The 16,246-nt window shown below is 36.4% G+C and overlaps 3 pseudogenes; 1 reads left to right on the forward strand and 2 right to left on the reverse strand.

The window, feature by feature from the left end:
* The first annotated feature begins 2,262 nt into the window (after positions 1 to 2,262).
* On the forward strand, positions 2,263 to 3,116 carry LOC120157758 (annotated as a pseudogene).
* Positions 3,117 to 3,814: 698 nt separating this feature from the next.
* LOC120157830 lies at positions 3,815 to 9,102 on the reverse strand (annotated as a pseudogene).
* A 686-nt stretch (positions 9,103 to 9,788) lies between these two features.
* LOC120157759 lies at positions 9,789 to 16,246 on the reverse strand (annotated as a pseudogene).

Here is a 16,246-nt window from a genome sequence, read left to right on the forward strand (position 1 = left end):
GTTTTAATTAATTCAGTTTATGCTCGCTTCCTACATACTATTTGTCATTGTTTAAAGTTCCGGCTTCGGTGTACAAGTCAATCAATTCTATCATGTCCAACTTCTTATGGGGCGGAGAAAATGGTCAAAACAAGATTCATTGGGTGGGTTGGCCCAATGTGTGCAAACCGAAATTCAAAGGTGGATTGGGGGTTCCAAACATCGACAAGGTAAACAGAGCTTTATTAGAAAAATGGTCTTGGAGGTTTGCTAATGAAAGAAATGCGGAATGGAGGAAATTGATTTGTTCTAAATACAATTTAGACTCGTCTTTACTGCTATTTGACAATAAGGTTATACCCAAATTTTCATGGATTTGGAGATCCGTGGTGAACATCATTACAAAATAGACCCTACTGGCTGTAAAATTAGAAGCAACTATTCTTTTCAAGTTGGCGATGGGCGTAGCATTCGATTTTGGCAAGATGTTTGGGCAATGGATCAACCATTAAGATCATTTTCCGAGATTGTTTTCCATTTCCTTAAACAAAACTGGAAAATTATCTGAGTTTGGTGATTTTAACTCAGGCAGCTGATTTTGGGATATACATTTAAGAAGGGAATTGAATGATTGGGAATATGAGTAGTGGTCTAATTTGATGACAATTATTTCAGTTGATTCATCTGATGTACTGGTCTGGAAAGGCACTGGATGGGGTATTTACTGTGAAATCTTGTGTTAGTCAGTGCTATTCAGGGACCTCAAGTTCATCAGAGATTAATTTCTGGAAAAATGTTGTTTGGAGTGGATTACTGCCTCCAAGAGTGGAGACATTTGTATGGCAAGTCATTCTACAGAAGCTAGCAGTGAAGTCAGCTCTTGTTAAAAGAGGTATGCTGGGTATAGATGACTTGTGTCCTTTTGCAAGCAGTTTGATGAGACACCCTCCCATTTATTTTTTACTTGTTCGGTGGTTTGGAGCATTTGGAATAAATTTATTAGGTTCTGGAACATTCAATTTGTCTTTCATGTTGATGCAAAAATATTTCTCCTAGCATGGGCTGATTTGAGGATTAATTCGACCATATGGTCATTTATTCCAGGGGTTGTCCTATGGACAATTTGGAAATTCAGAAATTATATTGTATTTGAAGGAGGGAAGGTAGATCAAGAAGAACTCTTCTTTTTAGCTAGGTTCAGGCTAGCTTCATGGTACTTAGCTAAGTACAAACATGTTTCGATCTCTAAGGATTTGCTTATTTTAGATCCTTCCTTAGGAGATTCTTGTTCTCCTAACTCCAAACTGATTGCAACTGTGATTAATTGGTCCCCTCCCAAAGGGCTTCATCAAATTAATGTCGATGCTGCTACTACTACTGATTGGAAGAGAAGTGGGATAGTGGTGTTTTGAGAGATGATAACGGGACAATCATAGACACTTACAAGGAATCCGCAGGACCTGGTCCTCCTACTTTGATGGAATTAAAATCTATCCTTAAGGGTTTATCTTTCTTTCACACTATACGACATAGATTCAAGGATCGGTTGATCATTGAGAGTGAGTGCAGGTGGCAGTTAACTGGTTAGGGATTTCGTTTCATGTCCTGTTGTTTATGCTTACATTATTAAAGATATTATTGAAAACTTAGACTGTGTGAAGGTGTTATTAGATGGGTTAATAGGGTAGCTAATCTAGAGGCAGACGTTCTAGCTAAGGCTGGAATTGGTTGATATTTATGTTTTTTTAAGGTTGTAACTATTTCGGTTGTCGATCTCCTTCAAGGAGTTCTAGGTTTTTGTAATCTATTGTATTAAGTTTTATTATTAATAAAATCCAAGGCACTCTTTTCCTCCTTCCGCTGATTAAGGAATTTTTTCAGAGTTCCATTAATCATGAAGGGGTTTTTTAATGAGGCCTAATATTCCTATAAAAAAAAGGAAGAGAATTAGAGCCATGATCCAGTTGATGACTATAACCCTACAAACACTTCATGTTTAAGGTAACAACCGTAATTACTATGTTTCTTGTAATATTCTTTCAGTATGTTAGATATCAATCTTGTTTGTATTTGATCTCAGGCATTTGGATATCGGTAGTTTAAATTTACCCCAAATTGTTCCCTCATTCATCTACAAATGGAAGAAGCATGATCAAGAGAAGAAAGACTCAGGTAAGAAGACTAAGCTAAGAATTTGTTTACATTTTTACTTTGGGGTTTTGTTATTGTTATGATCAAACAAGTTTTGATAATTTTTTTGTTTTTATTTGGAAAAGTTATAATATGGCCCCTAATGATTTCATCAGTAGTTTACTGGACGATGTACTTCGCCACATCATTTCAGTACTCCCCTTTGAATCTGCATTCTGAACTTGTTTTCTTTCAACTCACTGGAAACAACTCTGGAGACTTTGTTGGATTCAGTCCATGATGTAACCTTGGAAGCTGCCATTAAAGCCACACAAAGCTTTCTTGATGGTTTTGATGCCCGCCATTGACCAAGAAATAACTGGGGTTTCATGTTTCAGCCATGGAAGAGCCATCTTACTTGCTAGCATTTCCTACAATGGTGCACTTCAACTTGATTTCTCAGCTGGTCAACAAGAATTCCCAAGGCCATTTGATTTGTTTTTGGGGCTAAATCTTGCATCAGCTAGTTTATACATCGTATCGAAATGATTTTGATTAGTGGTGGCTTGAGGGATTACTTGCAAACCCGACAACCACCTTTAAACACGATGAAAGCAAAATCTTTGAATCTCATATCAGTGAGCCACCTTTCTAATATGGCAGTTGCTTCTTTGGTGCCAAATTTGCCATTTCTCAAAAGCTTGACGATCGCCAAATGCAATGGCTTGCAATCTTTAGAGTCATCCTCGATTGCCCCAATATATAATCTCCCTGTTTCAAAGGTTACAGTCAAATATCTTTAAGATATAGAGGCAAATTAGTTTCCTTTTGGTTTAGATTCTCCTGAGAATTTAATGCTTTGATTCTCGTGTGACGAGGTCCTCTAACACAATGGACATGCAACATTAAGGTTGACCAACATTGCAGCTGCAACAAGTATAAATGCTTCAGCTCATTTTTTTAGAAGCATTAAAGTCGTTAAATGTCTAACAATATGCAGATGGTTTTACGAGGTAAGTTCGTCAGTTCATATACCGACTCTCAGTAATGTTTGAACTAGTGTACAAGAATCGGATACGTTTTCTATATGTTCATTAGTTCATCTACTGACCTTTCACAACTCAATCTTTGATCCATTTTGTTCTGAATTGTTCAGATATGGATGTGCAAAACGTTACCCTTTTCAAGTAGAAACCCTCAAATATTGTTTGGGCATTCTAAGAGAGCTTTGGTGAATTGATCGTTGAACGGAAAGAGAGTATATCAATGCGCGACTTTGCTTTCTGAAGAGTGGTCCTTGCTTGGAAAGACTCTTTGTGACGGTAAGTCGTTCCGTTTTCTCGATGTTACTACGCATATTTATTGGTATAAATAGCAGAATTGAATAAGTGTCGGATACTTGTTTTGTAGGAAGATCCTAACACAATGATTAATGCTCAATTACACTTGAAATATCTTAGTAAGTATTTCCTTGTTAAACTTGCAGATTGATCCTAAATGCTATAACTTGCCCAGCACTTTAATATTCCCAGCTTTAGACATTGTTTCTGATGGAACTCTTATGATCCCAGGTTTGCACTGTGAAACTATAAGTTATGCATCAAATCAAATGTTTGATGAACAAAACATATAATATTACAATAAAATTATATTCAATAATTTTCCGCTCATTTTCTCTTATTTCCAATAAACAAAACATGTGATATTACAATTAAATTATGCATCAAATCAAATATTTGATGAAGAGTTAACCTTTAGTATGTTAACATATGGCGTTGGCCGAAAGGCGGGTGAAAGAAAAAAGAGCATCAGAGTAACAACAAAAACTCTTAACGAAAGTGTTCGAAGCTCCACACAAGATTTCATTTGAGAAAATTGGATAATACTATTGCAAGTTTGGTTCTTCAGGGGAAAAGGACACTTCAGATAATGGCATTGCACTTGATCGGTTCAGGTTGAATTGCCTTTTGCACAAGCTTGGTTTGTTCCTTCACGTGAACAGAATAGAAACCAGTAGCAGTTGAAGCAGACGGAGCACGACCGACATAACTGATATCCTCAAAAGTTCCTCTACCCAGAGATGTCATTGCAGTTGCAAGCCTAGGTGCGATGTAACTAAATGCACCCATGTTCATTGGTTCTTCTTGGCACCATACAATCTCTGCGTCTGAGGGAATCCCAGAAGGTAAAAATCCAAAAAGATGTCTCGATATCAAAAAGGAATAGAGGCTTATAATACACAATGAATTACCAAACCTAACGGCACAAAACTCGCCCTAGCTAGTGCATCCAGTTTGACAAATGGGGGTTTGAAAACAAATATAAGTACTACAGATCAAGTCCGAGTTTAAGTTCCGAGTACATACTTGGATATCTTTTAAGCTCTCGCTGGACGAGGTTATAAGGGAAAGGGCAAAGCTGCTCCACACGGCATATAGCAACGTCTGAAGCATTGTTCCTCTTCCGTTCATCGTCAAGCTCATAGTAAACCTGAAAGCAAATAGAACTGATTACTGTATAAAAAAAACAACGCAGAAATAATCAAAACCTACATGGAAGATGCAGCACATATTATCATTGGTCGGGTCGAAAAACTAAGTTAGAGGCCCAACAAGATAACAAAGTTCACAAACTACTTGATGTCTGATCCACTCTACCAGAGAAAATTCCAGAAGTAAACTGCTCATAGAAGAGGAAAACAAGAAGAAACCAAGGGCATAACAAACCTTTCCAGAACACAGTACCAAGCGTCTGATGCCCTCCTCAAGGTCAGAGTGCATATTCTGATCCTTAATGAGGCGCTTAAATCGGGTCCCTTGCTTATCAAAACCAGGATGGCCTTGAACATCATCAAATTCAGAAAGATTTGATTTGCAGTCCTTGTGACGAAGCAAGTTTTTGGGGGACATGACAATAAGTGGTTTACGGAATTCCCTGTGTATCTGTGAGAGAGAGAGAGAGAAGAGAAGAAACGCTAAGAAAAGGAAAATGGCAAGACTTTCTTCAATGTTGAATCATCGTTAAGAAATATTAGTTGCCCTCACCTGTCGCCGCAAAACATGGAAGTAATTAGCAGGGGTTGTAACATTAACCACCTGCCAGTTGCACTCCTGAATTTGCTTACGAAGAGTTGCATCCATCTCAGGTATCACAAAAGGATGGTCAACACTCATCTACAAAAATATTATAACAATCTAGTTATCAATGCAAAATAGTCTTTTTCTCCCTTGCTTTTCATGTATACATTTACGACATGCTTGGAAGTGTAACATGAATGTGAATACAGGTTTCACTCAGCTACAATAATGCATGTTGTTTCATGGGGAATACCTGTAGAAAACGCTCTAGACGTGCACTCGAATGTTCAGGACCCTGTCCGTCATAACCATGAGGAAGCAGCACAACCAGACCGGATTGACGCAGCCACTTTGCCTCTCCACTACTCACAAATTGATCAAAGATCACTTGAGCACCATTAGAAAAGTCACCAAACTGAGCTTCCCACATAACTAAGGAATTTGGGTTTTCCATCGAGTAACCCAATTCAAATCCAAGCACACCAAACTCAGAAAGTGAACTGCGCTCAAGATCACATGTTGCACAAAATAGAATCTAAATATTAACAAAAATAATAGAAGGGCAAAAAATGCACAAAATTATCATGCACAATCTAACAATTCTCAAGTGGGAACATAACAAACAGGAAGCAAGGATATTTCACCTAATGGAAAAAATGCATGAATTCACAAGTGAAATGATGGGGTAAAATTGTACAAGTTATTCCATGTCATGTATGGCATGGAAAGCATGTTCCAACTACAATTCAATCAAGTGGAACCGCTCTAGTCATACAAGTTATGCCTTGATACAGAACCTGATTAAAATTTAACCATATTGTTAACATGGATGAAAGAAAACTTCAGCACAAGAATGTACAGTATTGGGCTAAAACTTTAGCTATTACACAAGAAGCACAAATAGGTTACCTATTGCTGACAGTAAACATCTCCTCATTTTGGTTGATGATAACATGATCCAGTGGACAGTACTGTTCCCCGGTTTCCTGGTCATGAATGACAGAATGCCGATGACTAAATGTACCCCTTTCAACATCCTGACCACTCAGTCTAACATGGTTACCCTCCACCACCAAGGTAGCGAAAGCAAGTGCTTCACCCATAGCCCAGTCAAGGCCCTCCCCTTTCTCAATCATCTGTGCACGTTGTTCGTAAACCTTCTCTACTGCTCTATGAGGCTTAAAGTTATCTGGAAGGGTTGTGATTGCTTTGCCAACATTCTTCAATATCTCAGGTTTAACCCTGCAAAACATGAAAGTTTCATCAGTGAGTACAGATAAGGGTTACCCAAAAAAAAGTTGAAATTCAATAAAAAACCAACAAACCCGGTGTTTCGGACACGAGAAAGCTGTTCAGGTGACTTGAATCCTGTCCAATAAGCTGAAAGCCAGTCCCTTCTTTTGGGAAGGTAATCTTTGCTGGCCAAAAATTCTTCATTAAGAATTGAACCAACCTTCAGACTTATGCTACCAATGTCTTCCTCTGTCACCTGCCCGGTCTCTAACAATTTGTTCTGGTATATCTGAAGAGCTGAGGGATGATTCCGAATGATCTGTTAGAAGAAAAAAGAACATAAATATGTAGAGTTGAAACATTCCTCAAGAGCAAATAGAACCACAAAAAAGGGGGCAGGAACAACTGTACAAGGGGGAATAAAACAAAGCCAAAAAGACTAGCAGCAGACCTTATACATTTTTGGCTGTGTGAATGATGGTTCATCAATCTCATTATGCCCAAATCTACGATAGCATACCAAATCAACCACCACATCTGAATGGAAGGTTTGACGCCACTCTGCTGCAAGTTCACATGCATGGACAACTGCCTCAACATCATCTCCATTTACATGGAAAATTGGAGCACTCAAGGCTTTAGCAACATCAGTACAATATTGTGAAGATCTGCCTTCCCTTGGATCAGTTGTAAATGCCACTTGGTTGTTGACAACAATATGTATAGTGCCACCAGTAGCGTAGTTTGGAAGTGCACTAAGATGAAGAGTTTCATAGACTACACCCTGTCCAGCAAAGCTACCATCCCCATGAATCAAAACAGCCATGTTCTTGGTCCTATCCACATCATTGGAGTAATACTGCTTCGCTCTAGTTTTCCCAACAACAAGCGGGTCCACAGCTTCCAAGTGACTTGGGTTTGCAACTAAAGACAATGGATTCTCTTTCCACCTCTCGTTGGCCGATCATAAGAAGTTCCCAAGTGATATTTGACATCACCAGTTCCAGTGTAAAGCCCAACCTCATCCACAGGCTTTGTACCACCACTGAACTCACTAAATATCTGACGAAGTGGCTTTCGGACAACATTACCTAGTACATTGAGTCTTCCTCTATGAGGCATTCCAATAACTATGCTCTCAACTCCAAGGTCAGCAGCCCTGTCAAACATTTCTTTCATTCCAGGAATTAAAGTCTCACCACCCTCTAGACCAAACCTCTTAGTAGTTGTCCACTTAGTGGCCAAGAAATTTTCAAACTGTGTACTCCATATAAGCCTATCAAGAATGACTTCACGTCGCTGTCGATTGTACTGCATAGGTGTCGGGGTTTCGATCTTTTCCCTCAACCAATTGCACTTCTCCCGGTCAGCAATGTGCATGTACTCGAACCCAATGCTTCCACAGTAAGCCCGTTCAAGCCGAGTCAAAATTGATCTAAGTGTTTGCACTGGTCGGTTTTCTGATAAAAACCCAGACATCCTCCACACACCTAAAAAGAATTCTCTGTCAAGATCAGCTTCAGTAAAACCATAAAGAGCTGGATCCAAATCATCAGGGATTCTCTTTCCTCTAAACCCAAGGGATCCAACTTTGCTTTCATGTGACCATTAACCTGGTAAGCCCTCACAAGCAATAACAACTGCATACTCTCCTGGATGGTCTGACCCGAAATTCCAGGGGATGTGGCAGCCTGACCCACAAAATTCCTGAAGAAATTGTTCCATGATTCATCAACACTGTCAGGGTCAGCTTCCCAAGCCCTCTGAAGCTCCTCTAAGTACACACTGCTAGTTCCATCTAAGAAACTGTCAGTTAGCTTAGAATGCGGCACAGGCCGAGGAACCAGTGCAGCCTGTGCCTTATACTTAAAGACGGTGGTATGAAAATAGACTCCGTGAAGGAACAACACGTGATCTTGTAGCATACGATCCACCCTGAGACAAAGTCCTCCTAATCGCAAGCTTAGCCACCCTTGAACCAGCTCTAAACCACCCCATATCTACAATCAACAATACCAGAGTCAAACCGATTCTAAAAAATGTAATGAGCCTCCAAGTTTTCTTTATCTACTACGAAACCTACTTAAAAAAGTACAGAATATTAAACAATATATCTAAATGTTGAGTTTTTTATACACCGATAGCCCAAATGAATAAAATTGTACAATGTAAGCATTTATTTTCTCTAATATTCTTAATCCAGATCTCATCAAAGCTAGAATTCTGATAGTTCAAATGCAAGAAAACACATAAAAATCATCAAACCAAATAAAGTTAGCCCAGATGAATACAAATGATCAAAATCAATGTCTGAATGCAAACACGCCAATAAAAAATAAGTAAATTCGATACTTTTTAAAATTGAAGCAATAATGTCAAAGGGTGCACAAAGTTCTCAGGAAAAATCGAAACATCTTGTAAAATGTAAAGCTTACAAAAATAAGAATTAAATCCAAATGCATATTTGATTTAGATTTTCCTCGCTTCCAGTTCAAACAGATCAAATCAATTCAAAATCTATTGGACTGGTTGTAGCATATTCATCCGGATAGAAACGAACAAAAAATTATTAAAAATTATATATAAATAAGCAACAAATGCAAGCAAAGTCAATTTAGAAAAGGAAGCAAATCGACCAGTGAAGCTTACGAGATAATCAGTGCTTAAAGAAATCAGATGAAAGATGGACGAAACTGAAGTTAAGGAGCGTTTGGGAAGGCTACCTTGAAAAAAAAAAGAAACTTTAAAAAACTATAACGAAGGTGACGCTGACTGCTGGCTTAAAACCTTTTTTAAGACAAACGAAGGGTCGTTGTCTGACTTCTTCCTTTTTGTTCTTTCCTTCTCCTCGTATTTACTTTTCTATAAACAAAAATATCTGTTTCGAAACGTAGTCCTTCGACACTCACTTTCAACTGGGGTCGCCCTGCTCGATCACATTTAGGGTTTTGGGGGGGGGGTTTGGAGTTTTTATTTTAGGGTAAACTATAAAAATAGTCTATATTTTGTCATTTAACTTTTAAAACTTGTAATATAGTCATCAAATTTTTAGTTCGTTTCATTTTCGTACCTACCGTTAAATCCAGTTAGTTTTGCTGCACTTAACGCCGTTGACTTCTCTGACATGGCAGCTTCTTCTTCTCCTCCTCTTCTGCTTTTTCTTCTTCTCCCTTCTTTCTTCTTCTTCTTCTTCAAAACAGTCATCTTCAGCTTCAAAATCCAATTCCAAAATGGACCCAACAGGGCACTACAAGTCCGCCATCGACGAGCTTGCTGAACTACCTCCTTGGAACCCAGAAACACTTGAGATCTTTAGCCCTCGGTACTACAAGTCCGGGCCGTCGACACCACCAGTATTCGGCGTCTCCGTTACTTCCAGTCAAAGCACTGAATCATGGCTGCCAGATTAACAGGCAGCTCCTGCATGGCTAAAGACATACCAACACAGCTCCTCCTCCCTGTACCAAAAGGCAACAGCTGATAATGGTGGCCTTTAACATCTACAGTCCTTGAATTATTATCAGCGTCGTTAGATTTCAACAACCTCTCGGGCTGAAACTTTAACGGATCCTCCCAGAGCTTAGGATCCCTGGCTATACTCCACATGCTTACAAACATCAAGGACTGAGCTGGGATTGTATATCCTTTGATATTGCATTCCTCAATGGCTTTTCTGCTGATCATTGGGATTGGAGGGTGAAGCCGAAATGATTCTTTAATTATGGCTTCAAGGTATGAGAGACAAGTGACGGATTCTTGAACCAACCACTCACAACATCAATCCCTTTCTGTGCTTTCCTTAGCACCTCTGGGCTGTTGATGAGTTTCGCTAATGCCCATTCAATCGCACTCGCACTTGTATCTGTACCGGCTGTTAGAAAATCCTACATAAATCTCTTGCATTTGTCAATGTGGACAAAATTAAAATACTGAAATAACATTTACTAACCAAGATTAAGGCTTTGATATGATTTCTGGTTAATTGAACCTCTGAATAAGCATCATCAAAGATGTCAAGCAACATATCCAGAAAATCCTTGACTTCATCACCATCATTTCGCTTTTTGCTTTTTCTTACGTGCTCTCTGTCACTTATTATCTTTTCCAACAATTTTTCATACCTTGTATGAATATCCTCAATCCAAGTGTTTGCAGAACCATATAATATCCGAGACATTCAATTCCCTGATGATCTGAGACACTTGTCGAACTAGGGTTCGAACCCCATCAACATGTTCTCCTGTTTCCGAGCACCTAATGCCGAGCATCATTTGAGATATAACGTTGTTGGTTAGTTTCAACAGCATCAACCTGTTCTCCTGTTTCACATGCTTTAGACTTGTCGAGGAGGAAGCTTATGAAATGATACAGTTCCTTGGTTCGAACAGGGTGGAACTGGCCCAAGGTTCGATGCCCTAGCAGCTCAGTAGTGCTGAACTTTTTGATGAATTTCCCGTAAGGTCCGTAGGGTGCGAAAGCAAAGGAGGAGTCGTAACTCGTAAGTAAGGTGGTGGATAGCAGCGTTGTGCTTGCGGGCGGAGAAGGTGAGCTCGTGAGTTTTGAGAAGCTCTTCGACAAGCCCCGGGGCAGAAGCCACGATGCAGTTGATGGACCCAATGCCAGAGACGAACACGACGGTCTCGAGGATGATTGCTTTGAAGAAAAGAAGAAAGAAGGAAGGAGAAGAAGAAGAAAAAGCATAAGAGGGCGAGGAAGAAGAAGCTGCCACGTCAGAAAATTTAACGGTGTTAAGTGCCACATCAGAAAAAATTAACGGGAGGTAACGGTACGGATCAAAATGAAAACGAATTAAAAGTTTGATGATTGTATTACAAGTTTCAAAAGTTAGGTGACCAAAATGTAAGAATCCTAAAAGTTTGGGGACTATTTTTGTAGTTTACCTTTTATTTTATTATAAATTATAATTAAATATGTCATGAGTCCTTGAATTATTTCAAAATTAAAATATTAATCTTATACTTCATTTGTGCGACATTGGGTCCCTGTATTGTTTTTATTTGAAAAGTTTGATTTATCATCTAACTTTTAATCGATTTTACAGTTAATTATTGACATATATTTTATTAAAAAAGACAAAATAACCTTTTAATCTTCTACATCTAACATATTCAAACGACTAAAAATAAAACAAAAGGACTAAATTAAAGTACAAAGATAAAATTTTAAATTTTTTAAATAATACAGAAACTTTTAACATATTAAAACTTGAAAAGAAAATTACAAAAGTTATCAACGATTTTAAATGAAGTAATTTAGTTAATTAATATATATATATATATATATATATATATATATATAATTTGGTGATTACAATGCTGTTGTATATTTCAAATTTTATTTTTAGATCAACTATTGACTTGGGCAAACTGTCTAAAATTGACGGACGAAAAATGACAAATGTTGATCAAGGAAGGAAGGAAGTCAAGTGCTTAGGGATGTAGAGTCAATGCTATGGTTGTAGGCAATTTCCTCAAAAATCACCCTTTCTCACTTTATTTTCCTGTCAGATATCTTTTCATTTTTATTTTCTCATCTAACACCATTTATAGGAAGACGAGATCATACACTGCTTTTTGTTAAACGTGTAAAAAATTGAGTGTTATTTTCGTAAATATTTTTAAATTGGTTTAAATATGTAATTAATTTTTATTAGGGTGATATTTGTATAAAAACGTTAACTTTATTTATTTATTTTTGTGTGTGAAAAAAATTTTATACATTAAAATCTTTAAAAATTCTTTTTCAAATTATTTTATAACTCGAATTTTTTATATTTTTGCATGAAAATACACAATACATATAACTCGAAACTTTTAATGTAAGTAATTTAAAATATAAATAATTTCATAAAATTTTTATAACTGATATATTAAAATACACAAAATGATTAAGATGCAATGATGAAGATAAGAAAACAAATGTTAAAGAATAAGTTGTTCAAATTAAATTCCACTAAAATTTACTAAGTTCAACAGGTTACACAAACCTCATACGTTATTGCTCATTTACCAACTCGTAGCGATCTGTGGTAGTAATTTATATTTTCTATATACATGATTTTATTTTCAAGCTTCTTTGCTTCCTCAATTATAATTAAAAATGAATAAATATTATTAATTATTGTTAGAAAATAATAATTAATGAATAATAATTCATTTGATCCCTCAATTATAATTAAAAGTTTATTTTAATATTTTTTATTTTTAAACAATTAATTTTTAAAAGTAAATAATTTTTTCAAAAATATATGAAATTTATAATTTTTTAAATTATAAAATATTTCTTATCATCATCATCATTTTGTAAAAGAAATACTAGTTATAAAATTTTTATAAAATTATTCATATTTTAAATTAGTTACACTCAAAGTTTTCCTACATTAGATTATATGTATTGTGTAATTTCATACAAAAATAAAAATTTGTCGAGTTATAAAATAATTTATAAAAGAATATTTAAAGATTTTAATGCAGAAAGTTTTTTTATGCACAAACAAAAAATAAATGAATAAATTTGACGTTTTTTACACAAATATCACCATAATAGAAATTAATTACATATTTGACACCGATTTAAAAATATTTACGAATTAATACTCGATTTTTACACGTTTAGCAAGGCGCGATGCATGAGTCGTGCCTTTTAACACGTGGCATAAGACGCGGTGAATGTGTCGTACCTTCCTGCAAAGGGTGTTAGATCAGGAAATAAAGTGAGAAAGGGTATTTTTGGGGAAATTCTCATGATTGTATCCTTGACCACCAAATTTTTAAAGTCATTATATGGCTGCTTTCGATGAACAACGAGTCAATCCTATTCATCGATATAGATAAAATCATTTATCGATGTAATATCATTGTCTCTGAACTAATCGAAAAATAGTAAACTCTTTCGACTCGTCATCATTAACACTGTCCAAATCATAACAGTTGATATCATTGTGTCATTAGCATTTATAAATTTAATTTTCACCATATATTGCTTCACCTATCCTCAACTTGAAAAAAGGATACTATATACAGTACAATCAAACTCGAATTTTGTTGCATATGCATCATTGTTGACATGTGACATTTCTTTATCAGTAGCATCACAACTAGTTTAATCTTTTTATTAAATTGATATGATTATAAATTATTATTTGTTCTAAAGATTCTAGATCATTTAACAATTGATACATGCATCATAAGGATCACATCAAAGGAATAAATAATAACTCTTCCAAATGACTCACTCGTCCAAGCCTTGGAAAAGAATACCAGAAAAGCAATAGACTTGCGATAACTTTTTGAATGATATCCTGATCTTATTTGGTCAACATGTGTTCTGGATATACAATGAGTTGTCTTTAATCTTTCCAACGGTTCTTGAATTGTATCAATCTGATATCAGGAACTTAAGATATGACCATTTTAGAGAAGACAGTACATGCAGAAAATCTTAAACGGGATTAATACAGGATTTTGTAAATATTATGAATTTTCAATATTTTTATTGATTATTTGTAATATAATATAATATATAATTATGCATTATTTTTTAGGATTAGATTTATTATTTAATTAGGAATTAATGTTGGGTTAAAAATTATTCTTAGTTTATTATTATTTTATTAATAATTAAAGTTAAGACATGTTTAGTTTGTTATTATTTTATTCATTAGTTATTTAGAACCTTTAGAGCTCATCCCCTATATAAAAGAGGCATCATTCAACTTTGTAAAATAAATTTATTTGATTAATAATACAACGAGAGTTCGTTTTTGCAAGTGTTGAATGTCTTGTGTCTTCGAAACTTTTTCTCCTGGAGTTCTTTCAAGTTCTTGTGAGAGAGATTAATCTTCACACTCCAATTTTCCTTTTCATCACAACTAGGAGGGTTGGTTAGAGTCATATTATTGAGTTTGCCTTTTCATTGCGACTAGGAGAGTTCGATAGGATACTTATTTATCTATTTTCCACAAATCCATTCGCACCATCAATCATCTTTACTGTTCACCTTCATAAGGGATATCTTTTGATTTCTTTACTATCTTACTTTATTTTCATTTTCTTTGTCTTTTTTGATCTCTTTCTAATCTTGTTGCCATGATTCCAGCACCTAAAAGAAACCTTAAAGAATCCTAGTTATTGTTGCCACCTTCTCCTATTTATTCCCATTTATTCTTCATCGAGTCTAGAGCTTTCTAGGTTTTACTCTTCAGCTATAACTTTTTAGCTTTTCTTTTCTCACTTTCCTCTTTCGGTCTCCCACTCATTGTTGGAAAAGGAAAAATCCCCATATTTAGCATTTTCAAGGACAAAACAGCCAAAAGAATCCAAGGTTGGACTAAGATCCTTCTATCTTTTGGGGTAGAGAGATCTTACTGAAATCGGTGGCTCAAGCCCTCCCCACTTATGCAATATCTTGTTACCTCCTCCCATAGGACATCATCAATGATATCACCTCCCATATTAGGTACTTTTAGTGGTAAATAAATCACAACGCGAGGAGTTGGGCAATGGTTACCAGGGAGAAGGTCTGCAGATCAAAGCGGCTCAAAGGTCTTGAGTTCTGAGATCTCAAGATTTTTAATATTACACTGATCGAGAAACAAATCTGGAGATTTCTTCAGGATCAGAATTCTTTGGCTTTCAAGGTTTTTAAAGTGAAGTAGCTCTCATCCTCTTTCTTTTTTTATGCCAAAATAGGAGATAGGGCTTCGTATGCATGTACTAGTATCTACAAAGCAGAGGAGACACTAAAAGATGGTTTCTTCTAGAGAATTGGCTATGAAGGAGAAACAAGAATGTTCATTGATAAATGGGGAGATGTTTCACCAATTGAATGGTCTTGCCCTTACCAAGTTAACATGGACCCCCTTCAAATATGTTAACTTTATGCTCCCTAATTCTACGAAATTGGATGAAAATAAGATACAACAGGTTCTCACACACGAAGATGATAATAAAGTCCTCTAAACACTTATCACCCCCACACAAGAGAACAAACTAATTTGGAGCCACCATAACACTAGATGTTACTTAGCAAAGTCAGGGTATAACTGGTTTCTCTTAAAGAAAGGCACCCTAGCTTAATAGGGAAAATCTGGAAAGCTCTCAGCAAATGTTCAACCTTACCAAAAAATTAGAATCTTCATATGAAGATTGTGTCATGAGGCAATCCCGACAGGGGAAAATGAGGAAAGCTAGACTAGTTGAGAGGATCTACCCTATATGTGGTAATGAAATTGAGACTCAATTGCACGTATTTAAGGACTGCCCCAAAACTCGTTCAATCCCACAAATCTATGGGCTTTGACTCATCCATCATTGGTTGACAAGGAAGTTCATTTAAGAAGTGGCTTGAATGGATTTCCTTTTTGTTGGACCTAGAAGGGCTTTCTAGACTCATCATGCTATTGTGGAATGTATGAATTCGAAGGAACAAATGGGTGCATGATGAGGAGATGCAAGAGGATAGAGAAGAGGTGTTGGCCGCTTGAGGGTTATGTGCTGAATTTTCGAAGCCAACCGCTTGGACTGTTTTTTCCCCAACAAAGATCTTTTAAGTGTCACAAATGAAGTCGTCCAAATCCTGACTATGTCAATATCAATGTAGATGGGGCCTATAAGCTTTCAGAAAACACTATTGCAATTGTAGTAGTTGCTAGAGATTACAATGTGATGGTTCTGGGGGGTATGTACCGTCAGATTGACCCTACATTCTCGGTAGAATCTAGAAGTAGTGGCCTTCACCCAAGGGATAAAGTTCGCCATTGAAAACGGATGGTCAAACGCGGTTATTGAAGGAGATTTGATATCCAT

The sequence above is a fragment of the Hibiscus syriacus genome, unplaced genomic scaffold (assembly GCF_006381635.1).
Source record: "Hibiscus syriacus cultivar Baekdansim isolate YM2019G1 unplaced genomic scaffold, ASM638163v2 tig00111276_pilon, whole genome shotgun sequence".
Lineage (NCBI taxonomy): Eukaryota > Viridiplantae > Streptophyta > Magnoliopsida > Malvales > Malvaceae > Hibiscus > Hibiscus syriacus.